The sequence below is a fragment of the Manacus candei genome, unplaced genomic scaffold (genome assembly GCF_025592945.1).
Source record: "Manacus candei isolate 608988 ecotype Guabito, Panama unplaced genomic scaffold, ASM2559294v1 h1tg000041l, whole genome shotgun sequence".
NCBI classification, from domain to species: domain Eukaryota; kingdom Metazoa; phylum Chordata; class Aves; order Passeriformes; family Pipridae; genus Manacus; species Manacus candei.
The window spans coordinates 2,101,625-2,124,332 of NW_026138089.1; positions in this window are offsets into that span (position 1 = coordinate 2,101,625).

The following is a 22,708-nucleotide window of genomic DNA, read 5'->3' on the forward strand; positions in this document are numbered from 1 at the left end:
GATTTTTTAAAATGTAAATTAGCTCCATGCAAAAATTGATTGAAATAACTCTGTACAAAGAGATTTAATGCTGATTGAGAGGAACTGTGGGCAAATTCTTAGTCCAAAGTTCAGACGTGAATCTTGTAAGTCAAGGTTTGTCACCTATGGAATATGGCCACTTTGCAAATATATTGATTTGTCATTGTGTCTTGAAATTGGGGGTGGTGGTTTTTGGGGGTTTTCAGCTGGGTTCCCAGAGTTTCTACAATGAGCTCTTCCCAATTCTGTTAGAATGGTGAATGAATGAGATGCTCACAGACTCATAAGATTGGGTCCAGATATGCTAGTAGCCAAAGTCAAACTGCAGTTTTTGCTTAGTTCATAATATGAGGTAATAGCATTTTTTTCACTTTTAATCTTTATTGCATGCTTTTTTTCCTAATGTGATTTTTCTTCAAAGAGGAAAAGAATACAGCATTTTTTAACTTTTGTTTAGACTGTTACACATGTAATACATATAAATAGAAATGTTTCCTGTGAGAAACGACTGACTTTTTTCAGGAGAGCTCTATAATTATTTGAGCTCAGAATCCAATTGTCTTTAAAAACTCTGATGGTATTAAAACAAAAAATCCTTTTAAAGGAAGAGGAGCTTAAATGTAAAAAATTTCTAAACCAAAATAATTTGTAAATAGCAAAATAAGAATTTTAAACTACCCTAAGATAAAGAACAGCAGACAAACAAGGGGAAATAAACAAGCAATAAGTTGTCAACTTGCTATAAGGCTGTTTTGCTGTCCACAAGTGATATAGAAAGGTTAGTTTTTTACTTAATTGTAAAGTAGCACAGCTGATTAGTTATTTTAAGTGCAGTGGGATAGCTGAGAAATAATGACTATAATAATAGAATAAAAAAGGGGCAAATTAGAACCAGCAAAGTAGGTTCTGGCAGAGTGGTTGACACAGGTTAACAATGAAGACAATGGAAAGCAACGTAGTAAAAACAGGAGCAGCATTCAGATAGCCTGCCTGCTTGCTGCATGGAAATTAATGCATACAGGTCTGAAAGAAAGCCAAAGAGAATGAAAAAAGTACTGTGAAATGGAAGAGAATTAAAGAAATACTAAGAAAAATCATAACTCCTTTGTTAAAGGAATGATCTTTCTGTGTATTGAACTGAAATTTCTAAGATTGTCTACACTGTCCTAGTCCTGTCAAGGGTATAAGCATTCAACACTTCTTGAATACTACAGTGCATCTAACAACACCTTGTCCCTCACGTGCCCCAGGAGGAAAAGGAAAAGAACCTCCATCAGTTCCTCTGATCAGGACAGGTCAGAGTGCTCCATGAGGCAGACCTATGCCATAGTGTAGGTGCAGTATTAGTGTTAAAATCAGTTTCTTCTGATTTCCTAGGTAGTTTCTATCTTGGAATCTCTTTTGAGATTTGTATCTACCAGTAACATGTTGTCATTGGTATGCATGGTCTTGAAGCTTTAGAATATTAGAATATTTTATAAGATGTATTAATGTAAAAGGGGATTGGCATGAATCCACTGATGAAAGGTAAAACAACTCCTTCAAAGGCTATCTAAATCTATAATGGGACAGTGATACAGTTTCTGTCCTTCCTGACAGGATCTGAAGTCTGTTCTGGATGGGGAGGAAATTCAGGCTTAAAATAAATATCCCAGAGCCAGTTCATGATTCCAGAAGTACAAAAAGCTTCTTCTATAAGCCACCAAGTCTGTTTTCTTCTTAGGTTTGACAGATTTGTCAAACTTCTTCCAGGTAGTGCCTGAATGGATAATTTGTCTTTTCATTTTGTTAGGTAGCAAATTTTGGAGTGCCTTGGTATCTCAGACAAAGGATTTAAAAGGTCTCCAATATTTTCACAGTGAGAATAGAAGAGTATATTAAAAGCGGTTTATTGTGGAAACTGACTGGGCAGCAGGCATGCTTCTTTATGAAATTATGTTGGAAGAAGGAAAAGCTATGTATTTCACAGTTCCCAACATGCATTCACACTTTCTATGAAGTATTTCTTGGACGTCCTCTGCTAGGGAGATTAATTTCTGTGGATATAGTCTAAATATTGAGAGTATGCCACTAAGTGCAGATAAATGTTTCTTAATGAATACAGTTGCTTTTCATTTCAAGAGATCTAAAATCTACTTGCTGAATGGCAGATCCCAGAGGGACATAATGAGTGGCACAGGGTCTAGCTGGAGACCTGTCATTAGAGGTGTCCTTCAAGGTTCAGTACTGGGTCATTATCATTTAACCTTATTCATCAATGGCTTGGATGAAGGGGCAGATGCGTCCTCAGCAAGTTGCTGACAACACAAAGCTGGGAGGGGTGGTTGATACCCCAGAGGGCTGTGCAGCCCTTCAGAAGGACCTCGACAGGTTGGAGAGATGGGAAGAGAGGAACTGTCTGAAATTCAACAAGGGCAAATGCAGGGTCCTGCACCTGGGGAAGAACAATTCCAGGCACTGGCACAGGTTGAGAGTGACCTGCTGGAAAGAAGCTCTGTGGAGAAGGACCTGAGGTCCTGGGGGCCAACAAGCCAGCAGTGTGTCCTTGTGGCCAAGAAGGACAATGGTATCCTGGGGTGCATTAGGAAGAGCACTGCCAGTAGGTCGAGGGATATGATCCTGTCCCTCTACTCAGCCCTAGTGAGGCCACATCTGGAGTGTTGTGTCCAATTCTGGGCTCCTCAGCACAAGAAAGAACTTGGAACTCCTGAAGTGTGTTCAGCCGAGGGCTACAAGGATGATGAAGGGGCTGGAGCATCTCTCTTATGAGGAAAGGCTGAGAGTGCTGGAACTTTTCAGCCCTGAGAAGAGATGACTGAGAGAGGACCTCATCAATGTCTATAGTATTTGAAGGGAGGGTGTAAGTACCAATCAATAGGATAAAAGTCAACAGGCAGAAACTGATGCACAGGAAGTTCCACCTGAATATGAGGAAGAACTTCACTGTTCCATGCACCGGAACAGATTGACCAGAGAGTAGAGTCTCCTCACTGGAGATATTCAAGAACTGTTTGGATGCAATTCTGTGCCATGTGCTCTCAGGTGGCCCAGCTGGAGAAGGAAGGTTAGACCAGATGACCCGCTGTGGTCCCTTCCAACCTGAAGCATTCTGTGATTCCGTGAAATGTCCTATTTTCTCTTTTGCTCCTTCTTTTTCTTCCACTAGTTCTTAGAAGTTAACATCTTAAGGCTAAATTCTGTAGGGTACTTGCACTGTTCAACACTTGGTGAATGATTGGCCTGCATAACTTGGTGAAATGAGAATTTGAGCAGAAGTATTATGCATGACTGGACTGAATACTCAAAACTGTCTGAATCCATTTGCCTCAAACTGGTCTTGTAAAGAGGATGATGATGTAACCATCAGCAGGATTAAAAAGCAATCAGAGAATTATGAGGCCTCTGATACAAAGCAGGAATTAGCCTGATAAGAAGTATAAAAAACTCACAAAAATTCATAACAGGAGGAAGAGACTTTGGAGTGAAAACAATAGGAGTGAAACCTGATTTGGCACTGCCAGAGGTTGCCTTATGGCATCACAGCTGCTGCCCAGCCCAGAGGGAGCAGCCTTCCTGGCAGTGCCAGGAACTAAGTGCCCTGGCCCTTATGAGTGGTGATCCCTACAGGGTAGGGACAGCAAATGGATACATGGAGCTGCAGCTCCCACATCTCCCAGAGGAGGGGTGAGCAAGCAGGGCAGACCGACTTCCAGGAGACTGGGGGTTTGCTGACAGCACACATGCTCTGCTACAGGAGGCTTGTAAGCGTGTGCATGTCTCTGTATATGCACACATGTGTGTTCTGGTGCGATTAGAGCCTTTGGAGATAAATTTGTAATAAGTTAAAAGTGTCTATAAAATTGAACAGGTTTAATATCCTGCCTCCAGTATTGCAGCTATTCTATTACCAGTATTGATCCTATATGTATAGTTCGCTGACTGCTGGGTAACTGCTTGTTGTTTATGCATCAATAAACTGCTTCAATCCCAATCTGATTTAAATTATTCTTCTTTTGACAAGTTCCAACTGGGAAAACTCATTTGTTGATATCACAAAGGTTCACTGTTAAGAGGAAAGATTTGTGAACTAAAAATTTATAATCTATATTAAAAATGGTGATGTTTGCTCGATGAACTATACTCTTAAAAAGATCAAAGAATATCATGAAAGAAAACCGGTTAAACAAACGAAGAAGGATATCATCATCATAATTTATCACTTTAGTCACTTTTGTCTTTCCTATTGACTGCAGTCACCGCTATTTTAGTTTAACTGATGAAAACTGAATAGCACAAAGTCATGATTCAGCAAATCGTTCAGTAATGTAAGAGTTTCTCTGCATTTTGATAACCTGAAATACCTGGGCTTGTGTCTAGCTCTGTTAGTGATGATTACTCCAGGGAATCTCATTTATTTCAACTTCTGTTTTTTTCCTCCTATGTATCTAGGGAGAAATTTCTAAAGCAACTTCAGTATTTTTTTAATGAGTTACTGAAAAGAGAATTTGAATTTTTACTTCACTTTTCTGCATATCTTTAAAGCCTACTTGTTCATTTTGCTTTTTAGTGGCAAGGGATACACTCACTAAGTGCTGAGAAATATTTAAAGATAAGAATAATTGCCAGATGTTCTGATAGCTCATTATCACCGCCTTCAACGTTTCTTTCTTTCTCTCACTTTGATGACACTGTGATAAATTTCCAGGAGACTTTCATTAAATAGAACCTAGGTTACACTTGAATAAACCAAGATGACACTATTATTAATCACTTAAGTTGATCATTATAATGTATACTTGCTTTGCACTTGATTTGCACTTCATCATTTATATTCATTAATATGCCATAAATGTTTGACCCATTAGAGAAAGATAGTCCTAAACCAAAAAAGAAACAAGATAAAACACATTTATTAAAGTACTATTTTTGATTGAGTTTTTCTGTGAGCCTTAACACTTTTTAGTTATTTGAGAAAGTTTTTCACACAAAACAAATAGAGAAGAAATAGGAAATTATAGCATTTAAGTATTTTTTTGTTTCTATTGAAATAAAATAAGTGTAATCAGAAATTTAGCAAAATTAAGTTTTATCAAAAGATGAGTATAGGATAAAATAGTGTGTGAACAGTCAGAGAAAAGTTAAAGATATTCTACTTGGCAGGTCTGATGAAATTCTCCCAGAAGCACTGAAGGAACAAGCTGATGCAGTGTCTGAACTGTTAACGATTAGTAATGAGACTACTTTGAATAGAATGAAGGTCCCAGAGGGCTGAAGGGAAAAAAACCCAGTACTTACATTAAGAGGAGCAGAAAAGCAGGGTCAGTAAAATTATAGAGCAGTGAGTCTGATTTTGTTTCCAGAAAAAAAATAAATTATGAATAAATTATGAAATAAAGTATGAACCTATAGAGAAGAAACAATGTTGACAGCGGGTGAGAGAACTCAAACTAATGTATTTAGACTGAACAGTAGAAAGCCTTTTAATTTATTTATTTGGCAGGATAACTACACTATTGGATAAAGAATATTCAGTAGAGGAGTTATATCAGAACTTCAGAAAGGCTGTTGATACTGTAACATATAGCAATATCTTTAATCATTGCCAGAGTAGGCACATAATTAGATGAAAAATCATAGTCCAAATATTATCTACAGGTAGTTTTCAATTAAAGTGGAGAAAATACTGTTTGAAAAGTTTATGGAAGGGTCAGTGGCTACATATTTTTCTAGGTTTACTGAACAGGGAATATATATATTACACTTGTTGTGGTTAAAAAATTCCAAATGCTCTGGAGGGCAGTATTCAAATCTGAAATCATCTTGACTGTTTGGATAAAATATCCAAAATGAACAGTATGAAATTAAGTAAGCAGTAGTACAAAGAACTAAACTGTAGAAGGTTATAGGTAAAATGAGAAAGATTATGTTGGACTGAGAATAGACAAAATGTACAAGATGATGCAAAAATGTTAATTTTAATCTAGAGTGTAATCAATAGGAGCGTTGAACAAAGAGTACAGAAAGTGTATGTTTTTCTGTTCTCTTTGCCCCACATAAGACTCCTAGTAGTGGGTAGTTTTAGTGCAATAGATGGAAAAAATAATGAAAAAAAAAACCTAAAGGATACCTGGGATTGGAGGTTTTTGGTAAGTTTAGCAAACATCTATCAATAACTGCCCAAAGACTACTAAGCACACACTATTCTGAAATAAAAGACTCTAAAACATCTTTTGATGTCTTGGTTTTCTTCTGTACACTGTATGCTGCCATTTTCCTATTGGCATTTTGGAAAATCCCAAGTTGTTTGCAGTAACTTCAAGACTTATTTTATTTTTTCTTCAAATCTTGTGTATTTCAGTCATCAAAAGCCCATGTGAGATAATAGTATTTTATTTCAACATCATTGGTTGCACTCCAAATACATTTCTATTCTCTGAAGAAACTTTGAGAAAGGCTTGAACTTTGAGGTCAGTTTCAGTAATAAATATAAAAACAATTGTTGATTAAACTATCTAGTCTGTAGACTTTAATGCATTAGCAATGCCTGATTTATTGGGTTTGTACGTCAGTCTGCATTTTGTATCTCTATCATCTATTTTTCTAGAAAACTAAAGCAAAGATTGACTTGCTGTGAACCATTTGTTTACTTTACAAGCAAGGAATTGATGTTTACTTCTTTTACTTCTAGAAAAATGTCCACAAAATGATAAATCTCAAGCTCTTAAGATCATTCACAGTCAGGAAGTACTGTCTTAATCTTTTGCAGAAATTTTAATATGTTAAGCTTTATTGGACTTCACCAAAAATAGAAACTAACTTCCTTGACCACTATAATTTTTTTTTTTTAAAAAAAGGAGTACATCTTCAGATTCCAATGAATGTTGCTCCATTCTTGATACGTATATGTGTATATAAACTCCTTTGTAGTGATTAAAGAGAAAGATTAAAATATGAAGATTCATTCATCAAAGTTCATTTATAAGGCAGTGGAAAATTAATTTTATATATCAGTGAAAAATTATTTGTATATGCTTCTGTAATAATACTTTATGCACTTTTGCCTAACAGTGTACTAATACTATAGTTCTTCCACAAAAATATATTTGATGGAATAGAGTGCTGCACAGTCAGAAAGAAGCCGATTTGACCCAGTGAATGTGAAACGGTAAATAGACAATTTATTTTTCAAGAGATGCGAACCTGTAAGTTCATTAATTTCTAAAACTCAGAGAGCCAAAATAAAGCAGAGGAACTACAGAGTCCATGTCCAATTTAAGCTACATAAGCAGATCACTTAGCCCTGGTCTGAGGCTTAGCTGAGTGAACTGATCATGAGAAGCTGTTGGATGTAGGAGTAAAAAGCTGCTACGGGTCTCACTATAAGAAACAGTCAGATTTTGCAGATGGTTAAGGGAGACCGAGATGATAGACAGCCAAACTCCAGAGGCAATTGAGAGAATTGGAAACCTCCTGGGGAAGGAAATCTTTCAATGTCAGTGTGGCTTTGGTAACTATAACCTGCAGGACTGGCCTGACAGGCCAGGTTACTGTGTCGCTCATAGTGTATTAAGTTGGAATGCCCTAGGAAACTGTAACAGAAGTGGCAATTCTAGGTATTGATGCAGCAAAACTGAGAGTATTTAATTTAGGATGGTCTTTATACCTGGGAGGAGACAAGGATGAAAGAAGGGAATGATCAATGCAGATGGAGGAAAAACAAGAACAAGAAGCGGAGAGCAAGGAGGGTAAAGGGGGCCAACTGAGCAAGAGAAAAGTGCAGATCAATCAAAGTGCATTTTCCTGGTTGAGCCCTGCACCTGACCACTGCAGGTTGTCTTGTTTTCTTATTAAAATTTATTCCTAGCAACTTTCTGTGTGAACTGCTGGGACCCCTCTCTGATCTGTGTGTGCGCTTACATGTGTACATGTATTTTTTTTTCATATAAAATTTTGAGCTGGACTAGCCAGCAAGTCAGGGGAGACACTCAGGAAAAACCCAGGTCTGAGCCAGTGACTCAATAAAGGGATGGGGATCTGCATAGGGATGTGAAAAGATTTAGAGTATGTGGTAACATTCTAGGTGTCTAATAATGCGGCCGTGTCTGTGAACCAAAAGATTTAGAGTGAATTAATCTAAACCCTGATCAGCCAGAGAGGAGGAACAGCTGTGTGCTGCCTATGTTAGCCATGTTTATGCAGTGCCAGTAAGGACTCTGCTCTCTGTTTATGTTGGTTTCTATGGCTGGCCATGTTTGCACCATATGTGGGTGGGTGGATGGGCACCTACCAGGAATACATGACACCATTGGCTGGATTTGGGATCAATGGCAACCTGACTATATCACACTGGCTCTTAATAAACCATGGGGTCTGAAATAAGGGTTGACTACTGGACCAGGAAGGAGACTTTTCCTTTGTCCCAAAGCCCACAAATTTGACTTCATGTGATAGATTTAGCATGAACATGTCAGGAAGCATGCTGTCCAATAGCTTTCCTGATCTTCTACGGACTCAGAGAAGAGAACTCACCCATCTCACTCTAACCTCCTTTCAGGAGAGTGATAAGGTCTCAGCTGAACCTCCTTTTCTCCAGGCTGAGGGAAACCCGGTTTCCTCAGCCCACTCCTCATCAAACTTGTTCTCTACACCCTTTACTAGCTTCATTTCTCTTTGGATGCACTCACCTCACCACCAAAACATGCATAATGATATTCCACAGCAATACTCTCAGCATTCCAATAATCTCTAAAGGGCATTTGTCTACCTGCTGGAAAAATACCTTCTCTGCGGCTTAAACTACTATGGATGGATTACAGCTACAAGGATATTTAGTTTGAGATTTTTTCAGAATATACTCATTTTCAGCCTGCAGCAGACTGCTTTCCCTCACCTTGCAATAGGTGTTCTTACTGACACCCTGGTGCAACTTATATGGACTTTACAGTCCTTCAGAATCCTCTTTCAGTCCTCAGGTACAGAAAAGATACTGCCACAATGGACATCTACAAGACAATTCGAAAAGTAAAAGTCTTTGCTTATTCATGTGACAGTTCTAAATACCCTTTATAGAGCTATAAATGACAAATATAAGGGATTAAGGAACTTGTGAATATTTATCTCAGTTACACACATCTTTTCCAGACTTCCTGGAATAGGCTGAAGGATGCAGCCACAAGCAAAAAACAATCCAATTACTCTCTTCTGGACTGTCTTAGGTGTTCTGGCACCTGATACTGATTAAAAAGCATGCATGAGTAAATCTGGACATCCAGATGAACAATTTGGGAGTAGAATTTAAAATAGACTTAATTAGTTCTATTGCCAAACCTTGATTAGACAATGCCTGGGATGAAAAATTAAATACAGGAAAATTTTACATTGTTTGGTACCAAAAGTAGAAGCTGCATTTTCAAATGGTATTGATAGGAATTTCATGTATCAAATATAAACAAGATGAAAGACTTGCTGTGTTCAGGACAGTAATAAATGACTTGATTGTTGAGGTGTTGAGCATTTTTTGTACACGTCCAATTCTAAAAAGCCCACAGAGTGAAATGATAACTGCTAAAGAAAGCTCTAGTTAATTAGGTGAAGAGTAAGTGTATGCTTGCAATACCCATAGAAGAGTCTGCTGATGTTCAGAACATGAGAAAAATAATTTGTAGTGACATAATTCTTTCTCTAAGTTGGGAATGCACAAAGAAAAAGGAAAGCTATATGGCAAAGATACAAATGAAATTCTCTGAAATATTTATTTCTTACGGCAAATTTCCATCAGAAAATACAACTTGAAAAAGGAGTATATTTATAGATTTTGTATAATCCAATTGTGTCAGAAGTTACATCAATAAAGACAACAATAGGAGGAATGAAGTCACTCTTTCTGTTCACCTTAAAACAGAGAATAGTTTCTATTGAAAATTTTACATTTTTGTACTCACTGCAACATATGGTACTGTAGCTATAAAGCTATTTAAATATGCTCACACTGTCAGCTGAAAGAGACTGACAGTGATTTAATGTAAAGAGCTACCATCATATTCCAACATACTTTAAAAAAATTACTTTCTTGATAGGAAAAAAGTCCTTGAACACTATTACATGTATATACTACATAGACATCATTATACATTTTTTGCTATAATTTTCTAAATTTTTTTTATAAAAGTTTCTTTTCTATTCACAAACATTCCTTCTCTTGGTTGATTCATTTAGTGATGTCACAACTTGCTCTTTGTAGTATCATGATTGTTTCCATGGAGATGGCCTGTGGTACCATCAGCACAGACACTTAAGGAATATGACTCAGGAGGGAAATGTCTCCGGATCATTGATATATATATATAGACATCTAGAGATATATATCTATATATACTCATAAAAAAGATTAAATCAGAGGTATAGAAGATGCAAATCAAAAATAGTGGGTGCAAAATTATCACTTACTCCAGGAAGAGTATCACTTACTACATCTATGTCTACTGCTGTAGGTTTACCCCGATCTCAGAAATAAAGACTTAAACGTACCCAGGAGTCATCACTGTGATAGATTCATGAAGATCTTAATCTATTTGTAATTTATTAGTCAGGTATTACTGCACTTCCCAGTCTAGCAGAAAGGTTGCATAGCAAAACCTACAGAATTCAGACATACTGCAAAAGAAGAGTAACAGTTGAAATAAAGGATAGATCCCTAAATATCTGCAGTTGCACAAAGACCAAACAATTTTTGGAGGGAGAAACAACAACCACTGATTTTTTTTTCCCCCCTAACCAGTAGTATTTAAGCCCCATTAGAAATTTAAATCCTAAATGGCCTCGTGACAGAAAATTTGCCCTCTTATATGATCCTACTTTTGCTAAAATCCTGTCTGTATTCCAAAGAATAGAAGACATCCATGTCCTCTGCCACAGTTGTAAATTGATTTTGAAGCTGTTACTTCCAAAATGTGCTTTCTTTAGTCTTAACTAGTTTTAATATATTATTACATAATATCATGTGAATGGTAGGTGATCTCCCTGTCCTTATCCCCTTATCTGTCTGTAGTGTGATGTACTGTCCTGTTCATGAACTGGGAGGGAAAGAGCATCTTGGCGACCACCTGGCAGCCTGCCACAGTCAAACTACCTACAGAGGTTTCACATCATTGCAGACCAGATTATGTCTCCTGTACAACTGTATGGAACTATCCAGGAAAATTTCAGACCTCAGAAGGAAGTGAAAACTACATGCAGATATGAAAAAAAGTTTCTTTTTTTTTTCCTTTTATTTTTCCTTTTTTTTTTTTTTAAATTTATTTTCTTTTATTGAGAAGAGAAGGCACATGGAAGACCTTACTGAGGTATTCTAATGTCTATATGGGGCTTATAAGAAAGATCAGAGAATCATAGAGTCACAGAGTGGTTTAGGTTGGAAGGGAAATTAAAGATTATCTGGTTCCAACCCTCTGATAGAGAAAGACTTTACATAACAGCCTTTAGTAACAGACAGGAGAAGAGCTGAGAAGAAACAACAGTTTTAATCTTAAGAAGAGTAAGTTTAGGTTAGACATCAGGAAGAAATATTTTATGGTGAGGGTGGGGAGACACTGGAACAGGTTGTCCAGAGTAGTTGTAGATGATCGAGGCCAGGTTGAATGGGGCTTCAATCAACCTGTTATAAAGATATCCCTACCCATGGAGGCTAGTTGGACTAGATGGTCTTTAAAGGTGCTTTTCAACCCAAAGTATTCTGTGATTCTGTGATTTTATGATTCAGGATCATATCTTGCTTATGAAAAAAATAAATAGAAGAATATCTGAATTTACCAAATAAATAATGAATTTCAACACATCTGCAATTACAGTATTGTCTGTCTCTTTCTTTTAAATTCAATGCATTGTGAAGAATTATTTTCTTTTAGAAAAAAATTGAAAAAAAATACATGCATAAAAGTTTTTCTTTAAACAGATGGCAACTTAAATTATATAGCATAAGACTGCTCACGCATGTTAGTACAGACTACCCACAGCAAACCTCCCCCAGAGCCCAGAGGAACAAAGCAGTTGGAAGAATGTAAAATCAGGTTAACTTAAATACATCACATTGTATTCTACAGGAAAAACAAATGCAGAAGTCCATCAGGAACAGCATATCAAAATTACAAAGTCTCTCATTCTAAATAATCGAAGGCTCCCATTACAAAAAATATAAGAACATTGTTAAAATGGTATTACCTTAAAAACCTATAAAGTCAAGTGGGTCTGACCAAATGATTCCTATGATATTTAAATCTTCTTCTTAAAAGCCTTTTAATCTTATAGAAACTTACTATTCCAATTCTGAATGAAGGAAAGTGTCCTCAATGAATGCTTATTAATAAATCAAAGTTAATGGACAGCTTAATGTTTTGCTGTTTCATTCTCATAACAATCAGCAGCCTACTTTTACATAGCCAGAAAAACAACAGAGAGTAAATTATATTTTAGTGCTTTAGTTAATAAAACGTAGTATTTTGTCAATACCAAAAATGTGGGAAAAAATGGCTGTATCTAATGTAATGTTCAATAGTTATAAATTCAGGTAAAGTAGAGCCTGTAGATTTCACACTGAGAATTACAGTACAAAATGGACATAGGAATAAAATGAATGAGCTGCAGTGGACAATATGAAATATGTCAGAAAATAATAGGCCTCTGAATATATAATTAAATTGTTTTCATGGAAAAATGAATCACCTCCAATCTCCTCCATTAAAAATATAAATAATAAGGTTTGGATAGAGCTTTTGACTGTCGGTGTATGGTCAGGTAAAGATAGTAGTCTACTGATAAGTTTCCAGAATTCTTAGACTCAAATGGTGTTTTAAGTGTTGTATAATTGAACATGTATTTTAATGAACTAGCTGTGCCTTGAAGCTCAATTGGCTTTTGAACAGAGGCAGAGTTCCCAGAGAAGTTATGTACAATATTTACCATAGAAGCATGAGAAACTTTGCTGTCTTGCACTGAACTAACAGCCTCTGCATAGACAAAATAGAGACCAATAGCAATAAGGACACCAGGTGTTCGGGAGAGTTAGGATTCACTGTCGGTGTGTGTGTGATTATTGGCTGGAGACATAACCAGTCTCATACCTTTGACTCTAGAGGGTGCACAGATATCCATCCCAGTTAAGGTTTATTTCTGATGTTTAGATGCAGAGAGTTGAGTGAGATGCAACCTTTTAAATATAATATACACATTCATGAGAAACTAAAAAAATTGGCCAAATTTTTGGATTCTCTTTCCATGTTCCCAGCAAAGTAAAAGGTCTAGTTTCCAGATGAGCACTTGTTTCAACTGGGGAACAAGCTGTAAGACAAAACCCATAGAAATGCACCTAAATTTACATCTTCAGTTGACAGATGTTTAGTTGAAAGTGTGTTCTTAGACAGTTTTTGCAACAGGATATTTGCTTAAAAGCTTTCAAGGAGATGTTGCAAACTGCACATGCAGGAAATGACTTTGTTTCATCCTCTCAATGTACAAATTATTCTGCTTACCCTCACACGTTTGCCAACGTGCAACCTGCTGTGACTGCTGCTAACTACTGTGATAAAAGTTGAGTTACTTTTTTTTCAGGGACTAGTTTATTACAGAAAATTGGAGAGGAGGGTAAATTGTGGATGAACTCAGGAAATCAGAGGCTGAATAATCCCACTCAAAAACGTTTTAATAAAAATCAAGTAGCTATAATACCATAGTACTTACTATAGTTAAAAGACTCTTTAATTTCCAAAACTTTGATCAAAGTGGGTTGAGAGTCTGAACTCCACCTTTTACAAATACAAAAAAAACCCTTCTGATTTATCCTTAATCCCTTTTATTATATTTTGAAAATTTCATAAGTGAACAAATGAAATAGACCAAAAAAGATTTTAGTTTCCTGTTAAGTATATAATTTTCTCCTAGTATGTTTCTATAACTTTTCCACTTTTCAAAAAAAATAAAGAAGAATGCAAAAAAGCACCAGAAGGATGGGATTTTTTTTTCAGATTGTCTAAAACCTTTATTTTTTTTCAGTACAAGAGATAATCAAAAATACCCAAAATCTTTTATGGGGAGAGACTGAAGGAGCTGGGCCTGCTTAGTCTGGAGAAGAAAAGACTGAGAAGGTATCTCATCAATGCATATAAATACCTCAAAGGCGGGTGCCAAGGGGTTGGTGCCAGACTCTTTTCTGTGGTGCCCAGTGACAAGGACTAACAGCCATAAACTAAAACTCAAGAAGATCCACCTCAACATGAGGACGAACTTTACACTGGGGGTGGCAGAGCACTGGAACAGGCTACCCACAGAGGTTGTGGAGTCTCCCTCTCTGGAGACATTCAAAACCCCTCTGGACACAGTCCTGTGTCACCTGCTCCTGGTGACCCTACCTGAGCAAGGGGGGTTGGACTGGATGATCTCCAGAGGTCATTTCCAACCCTAAAGATGCTGTGAAATAATGATAACAGAGATTAATATTGAATGTGTTCTTGTGCAGGTGATGATCTATCATAGAAATGAGAGCTATGCATTGTCATGTTTGTACAGTTAAAAAAAGGAAGATCAGGGACCAATCCTGACCCTGAAGCCAGATGGCCCCTGTTGGCCTACATCCATTTGCTAAGGGCTAGGCCTTTCTAGAGCACACTGTCTGTGTTCAGCCTTCTTTTGTGTCCCTTATCTCAGGCTCACAAAACTACTGAAAACTACCAAAATAACTTGCAACAGTACAATAACATAATTTTGGTAGACATGTTTGTTTGGAATAAAAATAGATTGGAATACAAAAGGGGAATAAGCATAATTCAATTATAAGCTTGAATCAAATATATTGCAATGGAGAGAAATATCTGTATGTCTGTGGAACTAATGCAGGAACTGAACGCCTAGAGGAAGGCCTGTGGCAATGGTGGAAATAATTATTCTGCCAGGGGGAATGCCAAAATACTTATATACCATGGGAGGACTATTAGGATAATTTCCTCAAATGAACTTGTTACAGGCAAAATATTAAACTTGTTTTAATCTGATTCTATATTCATTAACAGAAGTAAACAATGCATAGTCTAACATTTCAGATTTCATCCCACTACTCAAATAATTCCCCAATAGTAACTAATTGTAACCTTAACCAGCATTTGTGTCACCTCTGTATGTTGCATTGGGTCTATACCCCACTCTTCCCTTGTATATTGTTCTAAGTGATTTTTGTTTTGAGGTGTCATTCCCTGTTGTGTACAAGTTGTACACGTAATGAGGATCAGTTACATGAGTAGTTACCCTAAAGACTGCTTCCAACTTCTCAAATTCCATATCTAAAAAGTAGATATGGAGCTCTTGGAACAGACTCCGAGTAAAGGGGGCCAATGGTGTTTGGGGTGAGTATTCCTCTTTCATAGCTGTTCAGTGACACTGCTTTCCTGTAGGCAATCCTCGTTACAGCTTTCCCAATCTACTACACAGAACGCTGGAACATCTGCCATCACAGTATGAACCTCATCCTACAAAAAAACTCTTCAAATAAACCACTGGAGGAGATGTATAAGCTTTCTCTTTTCCAAGATCACTGCTTTAAGGTTCTGTTGGTAATGTTTTTTTCAGAGCCTGTTTACATGTCTCCTCATTCCTGGAGGATTTCTTTCTCCCAGATTCACTAACTAAAGTCTTTGCACTAGTATTTCCAAGCTCAGACATGTGACAAACTATATTTCAGGCTGAGGAGTTTTATTTTTCTTTCTTTATGACCTGCCATAGTGCACATTTGCTAATACTTTACCATCATTTTTCTATTTGAGCTTTTACCCAGTGGAGTGGGAAAGTACAGAGGAAGGCAGTGTGCCTTCTTGTTGGGTGCAGATTTCATTTCCAAGTAAAATCAATCTTCGTTAAGGTGTCAAGTATTAGCTAAACAAACATTATCTCCTTTGAGAGTCAATATACAACTAGAGCTAGCACTATCAGGGGTACTTTTTAGACTGAAAAACAGATAGTACATATTTTAGAATATATTATTTAACTGAACCAGAAGCAAAATATGTTTCTTGGCAAATGCCAGCTGCTAACAATTGAGGAAAAAATTTTAACTGTTAAGCTGTTACTCTGAATCTTTATAATATTTTCTTTTAAAATATGCACTTTAACTCTTTGTTAATTGTATAATAATTTCAAGTATATCTATGTAGTTACAATTATGATTATGATTTTGATTAATATTTAAAAGGCAAAACATTTTCCACTCCCTGACTGAAGTCACTTACATTTATACTTCCACTCGTTTAAGTCTTTTTTCACATGGAACATCTTTGAAGCAAAATAAAAATTAGGAAATTGGAATGTTGCATTTCAACTTACCACAGTGACCTTCTATTGTTCTTTCAATATGCCATTCTTTACTGCCTCTTCAGGAATTGTTTAAATATTAAACCCTTTGGGAAGAATTTATTCTTGACTACAAAAAAAAACCCCAAACCTCCTATAGCTCTGTTCTAACAAAAACATAGAAAATATGTTGGAGAGAAAGAGACGACAGTAGGCATGAAGGAAGACAGAAAAACCCGTGGACCAGGAGAGACTAAAAGAAAAAAATACAAAAGGTAACCAAGAAAGTTACGTGAGAATGAGAACTAATTGGATACTATCTGAATGGAGAAAAAGTCAAGCAAAAATAGAAAACAATATAAATCTATAAGTTAGTGACTATAGCTCATAAACACAGTAAATTGTCAGAGTAGCCTGAAGGAACAAAAATCTAGCACAATGATCACTAAGGAGAAAAAAAGCTTATGTATTACATAATTTTTTAAAAATAATAGTTATCCGACAGCAGGTACACATAATAAAGTTTGAATACCTTAATTTACAAGATACAAATAACAGTTATAGAGAAATGGAAGAAGCTAGGAGAAAATTAGGTGTTTTAACTTTTATGTTTTTTTGGGAATTAGTTCTTTCTTTTAACAACAAGATATTTGTCCCTAATCACTACAGAGATACCAGAGATTTGGAAGTCCCAATTGTATCTTTTTTTTTTTAAACAGTTCATCTGTTTGATTCCTCTCATAGCCAGGTGTGAGGCAGTGAAGCATGGAAATCTGCCTTCTTCTTCACCTTCTGGGCCTCCTGTTTTCTGTTTTCAAGTATTTTAAAGGGATTTCTATTCCTGCTAGTCACATGGTTCATTTCCCAAACCATTTAGGGTATTTAAAAGGTGAATGTATAAATCACCAAAGAGATTTTTGCAGGAAATGCAATTCTATATAAAAGGTGCACTGGTGATGCCAGCTGGCTGTCCAGATCTACTGCACTGCATACCATTTGCAGGATTTCTGGACACCTCCTGTTTGCCAAAGAGCTTATTGCCAGAGGTTTTCTTCAACTACACATTCCATTTCCCTATCATATGAATTCTGAAAAACAAAGGTGTGTGTTTTGGGGTGAAAATTAGCTTTGAAATAAACGTATAATAAATCTGAATTGAAAAGTGAAAAATATTACCTTTTTTTATCCTACTTTCACAGTTTCATAGTGTTGCAAAAGAAAACACTGATGACTGTTCTTGTTCTAGATTTATCCCCTGAAGTGTCTTCCTTGCTCTGGAATATTCATTGATTTTTTTCCTGTGATTGTCACAGGCCCTTGGCTCTGTCTTCAAAAATCTTCTGCATGATATCCTGGAATGGCACTGGTCTGTGCTTCTGTCACAGCTCTGCATAATTCATAACCCTGGCATCCACCTCCTGAACAGTAATAGAAAATGTTCTGAAGATTAGTGGTTGCATCTACCCAAGTTCAAGTAACTTCTAAACTGGGAATTTTAACATGGTTCCTTGGAATTTATTTAAATATGAATTTTCAAAAATACTTAGCTGGGACATCGCTGTGATGCACATTCTAATATTTTAAAAAGTCCCCAGGCAAATTATGTTTCAAACACTCCATGATAGTTTAGGCTTTGGAAATCTTATTTGGCGTGCGTTTTTATGAGTATCTATCTGGAGTGCTTCTAGGAATTTTTAGGAGCATTTGCCTGAATGTTTGAAAATGTGAGCCTTGCTAGCACAGCTGAACAAATAAACCATCAAGTGTGTTTGCAGTCACTGCTGTTGTCTATCCCATTCTCAGTGTGGTGACACAGTAACAGTGTCAGTGTACTCTATTTAAACTGTGCTCACTGAGCCTGTTACTACTCCGGTGTCTCAGTCTCCAGACTGAGGGAACTTTTCAGCCTGTGTTCTTGGGCCCACGGAGAGGACAGTGGCCCTGCAGGGTGAGTATGTGTATGTTTGTAGGTCCATGACATCAAGCCAAAATACAGACAAGGTAGGTACTGTTAGCAGAGATGAGGAAAGTGTTCACAGGTCTTGCAATTTTTGCTGTCTGCCTTGTCCTTTATGGGTCACACGCTACTTATCAAGGATGTGTGGGTAGGGGTGCAAGGAAGAAAGGAAGACTACTGATAAATTGTTCAGTATGAACTTAAAAAGAGAAAAGGTGTCTGTAGTGCATAAAGTACTTCAGCCTTTTCTTTGCCAGCAGTTATGAAGGATACAGTCTTAGCAAAGTACAATTTCCCTTATTAAATCTTCCTCACTACTTGTGAAGCTTTCTCTGGTATTTCCAGAAAATAATTGAAAATTATTTGCAATTAAAATGTAAAATAATAAAAAAAAAAAAGGAACTATTACACTAGGAAACGCACTTTAAGATAGATATCCACATATCAAAGCTTCCACATATCAAAGGCAGACATTAATTGGTCATATGCACTAAGATGTGAGCATATGAATTACTCCATGGGGAGTTCAGCCTTTGTATTTTAAAAATTCAAGCCCACATGGGCTCTTAATTTTTTGATGAATAAAAGCAAAGATGGGGGAAATGTTTAAATGTGCTAAGTTTCAGCCTGATATAAGTAGGAAGTCAGACTTACTGGAGCATTTTTTTCTGACCTTGGCCAGATGACCCTCAAAGCAAGATCTCTTAGGTGCTTGAGCATAACAGTTACCCCTTCCTAGTATCTCTTGCGGTGAACTGCAAGAGGTGGCAAAACCATCAGTAGTTGACACTTATAAAACTCTCTATGTTTCATTAAGCTCATCTGATGTCATAGAATGATCCTGGAGCTCACTGTGAAATTGTAATGCAATACATGACAAGAAGTAAATATAAATTTTGTGACTGGGTCATTAAAATTTAAGAAAACTTGACTACAGGCACTAACTCTGATCTGAAGAGATCCAGCAAATTCTTTGGGTTTTTAGCCAATATTTTTTTTTAGTTCCTCTTGTGTTTCAGCTTATCTCCTGATACTAAAGTGTTATTTATTAAATAAAATCACCTTTATATTTAACAGAAATGGATTTAACTTGTGATCTGTTCTATATTACTTTCATTTACTGATTATTTTCTTATACCTCTTGAGAGGTATAGACGACTCCTAATATTATACTGAAGAAAAACATCTTTCACCTTTATCTGCAAATCCTTTTGTCTCAGTAGATTCCTTTATGTATATTATCTCTTCTTATTTCTTTGGGGTAAAACACTAATTTTTTCTATGCAGAAGACTTGCAGAAAAAAGGATATCTTAAGTGACTTTTTAAAATACCTCTTTCAATACACCTAAAGCATCAATCTACTGAAAAGTCTGCTAGTTCTGCCCAGTAAAAATGCCATTTGTGCAGGATCATGTCTCCATCTGTTGTGGAACTCTGTTAGTAGTGATAGGATAAATAAAATAAAATGTACTGATACTCCTCTCTACTGACAAATGAAACAGGCTGGTAATTTTAATGTGAATATGCACACACATATACCTCTGCAGAAACAGGAAATGCTTTACATAAACATGATTTGAAACACAGACATGCTTTAGCAAGTCATAATTGATTAGAATGCTCATATTTTGTATTCCTTTGCTAAAAAATAACTGTTGATCCACCAAATTATTTACTATTCAGATAAGCTCATACTTTGGGAAGCAGATGGCACTCTCTCTTTCTCATCTAAAAGGCTGATTTCTGCAAAACACATATGATTTGACCAAACTGAGGGTAACGTATGTATAAGGTAAGTGGATGCTGACTTCACATTTTCCCAGCTCCTGACACCCATTACTTTGTTTTCTCTTTTCCAATAGTACTCTTCTTCCTGATTCCTCTTCTGTCTCTGGACAAAGAGAAGATTTACTTTGAAGTGTGGCTATATTAAGGGAAGCATAAATACAAAAAAATACAGTAATTATTTTCTACTTTTTTGTATTAACAATAAATTCCAGACATATACAGAAACTGTTACTTACTGTCATGAACTTCACTCCATGATCTCCTTCAGTGGTCAGAGGGCTGGAGCAGCTCTCCTATGAAGACAGGTTGGCAGAGTTTGGGTTGTTGAGGCTGGAGAAGAGAAGGCTCTGGGGAGTCCTTATAGCACCTTTCAGTACCCAAAGAGGGCCTAGAAGAGAGATGCAAGGGGACTTTTCAAAACGGCATTTAGTGCTAAGACAAGGGTGAATGGCTTTAAACTGAAAGAGAGAAGGATTAGACTGGATATTAGGAAGAAATCCTTTACTGTGAGGGTGGTGGGGCACTGGAATAGGTTGCTGAGAGAAGTTCCATCCCTGTGTTCAAGGCCAGGTTGGATGGGCCTTTTGAGGGAGATTGAAACTAGATGATCTCTAAGGTCCCTTCCAACTCAAATCATTCTATGATTCCATGATTCTATGATCCTTTGAGATTGTAGATCTTCTTATTGCCTTGTTATTTCATAGTAGTTAAAACAGATTATATAGTTGGACATTTACTTGATTTAATGTCACCAAATATTGTGCTCACTTTAAATTAAGTTAAAGATAAGTCTGATTTCAATTTACTTCACACAGAACAGGATTTCAGAGTTTAATGATCATTACCTAGTTCAATGTATGGGTAGGTTTTGCTTTCTGTTGATCTCTCAAAAAATCCATTCTCCTTGCTGTATTTCTTCTGTTGGATTGCATGGAAACACAGGTTCCCCTCATTTTTATAAACATTAAAAAATTTAGTGAGGAATTCTATCAATAATTGACTGGATACCTCACCCATCATTATTAATAACTAAGAAGAAACAGCAAATTTGAGTGCTAACTTGAAGTATTCCACTGAAAAAAAAAAGGAGCAAAATCAGCTCCCTGCAGCATTTAATCTTTTTACATTGTAATGACTAACATAGGGGGTTTTAACTAGAAGTCTGTATGTCTTTTTGGTGAGATTAGGCATAACAATAGCTCAGCAATGGTACTGAAACAATGACAATTCACGAAACCCACACAGGGGTGGAACTGAAACTGTAATTATTTTCAATAGCAGAAGATAGTCTATGTATTTAATAGAATTTTAATAGATATTTATTAGAATCTAAAGGGAAAAGGGAAAGGGAAAGGGAAAGGGAAAGGGAAAGGGGAAGGGGAAGGGGAAGGGGAAGGGGAAGGGGAAGGGGAAGGGGAAGGGGAAGGGGAAGGGGAAGGGGAAGGTGAAACACTAGATTCAGCAGGCCAACAGTTGTTTTACCATAGATTTCTTAATGGTTCATGACATTGCTGCAGGACTCAGAAAACATCTTACACAGCTTGATGGTCTTTTTATGCCCAGAAAAATGTCCTAATCCCCTGTATTTGTGTTAGGTCATAGAGAATCATTTATTCCACTTGAATCTTTCCTGTGAGCTCAGTGATTTGTTAACCCAAATTAGCAGTCTTCCCAGTTGTACAGAACTGTTCACATCAGATGTTTGTTGCCACTTACTTTAATCTGTTTACTAGAAGACTTTGAAGAACTTTGGAAAAGATGAGTCTTTTCTTAATACACTATTCACAAAATCTCAGCAATAATAAAGGCAGCTGACAGAGAAGTATTCCCACAGAACTGAATATATTCTGTGGAAAAGAAATATCACTTGAGAAATCTGTGAGAATTTGTTAGTACTAAATGCCTTACTTAAAAATTTACCTTAAAAGAGAATAATTTTATGGTTCTTTTATATTTTCAAGGGCTTTAAAGGAAAGATATATTCTGCTTTTTTGAGATATTGATTGCATGAAAAAGACATTAACCCAACTTGATTGTTGAGTGAATAATACCAATTTGTTAGGGACAACAGTTTTTATACTAGAAGCTAGGAATAGAGCAATGCTAGCATGTATGGTAATTTGCCACAGAACAAAATTGCATAGATATTTAAGTATCACTGTGCAAAAAGTTTTCCAAAACTAATTACTGCAACAACAGGAGTGCAAACTCCCTGAAAGTAACAGCATTTCTATGCTATAAAAATTTTAACACCGGAGTCTATCTGTAGCTGATATTAATTATAGTGACTTCACTCCCTTTTGGAAGAAATACCTGGTTTTCCATTCAATTTTTTCACGTTTCTTATTAATAGCTAAGGAACTACTTGTATGCTGCAAAAAGTCCTAATCCTACTTATACAGACTTAATACTATCATCATATTACTTAAGGAATGGCAAACATAAAGTTGAATTAAGTCCATATTTTTTGATAACAGGAAATTTTCTATGAAAAGAAAGCAAATTACCAAACCCCCATAATGGTGACATGTGCACAAACATGTATGAATCTGTATAGAAAATCAAGAAAATTAATTAATGATAATTAATTAATTAAAAATACTGAACTCACAACT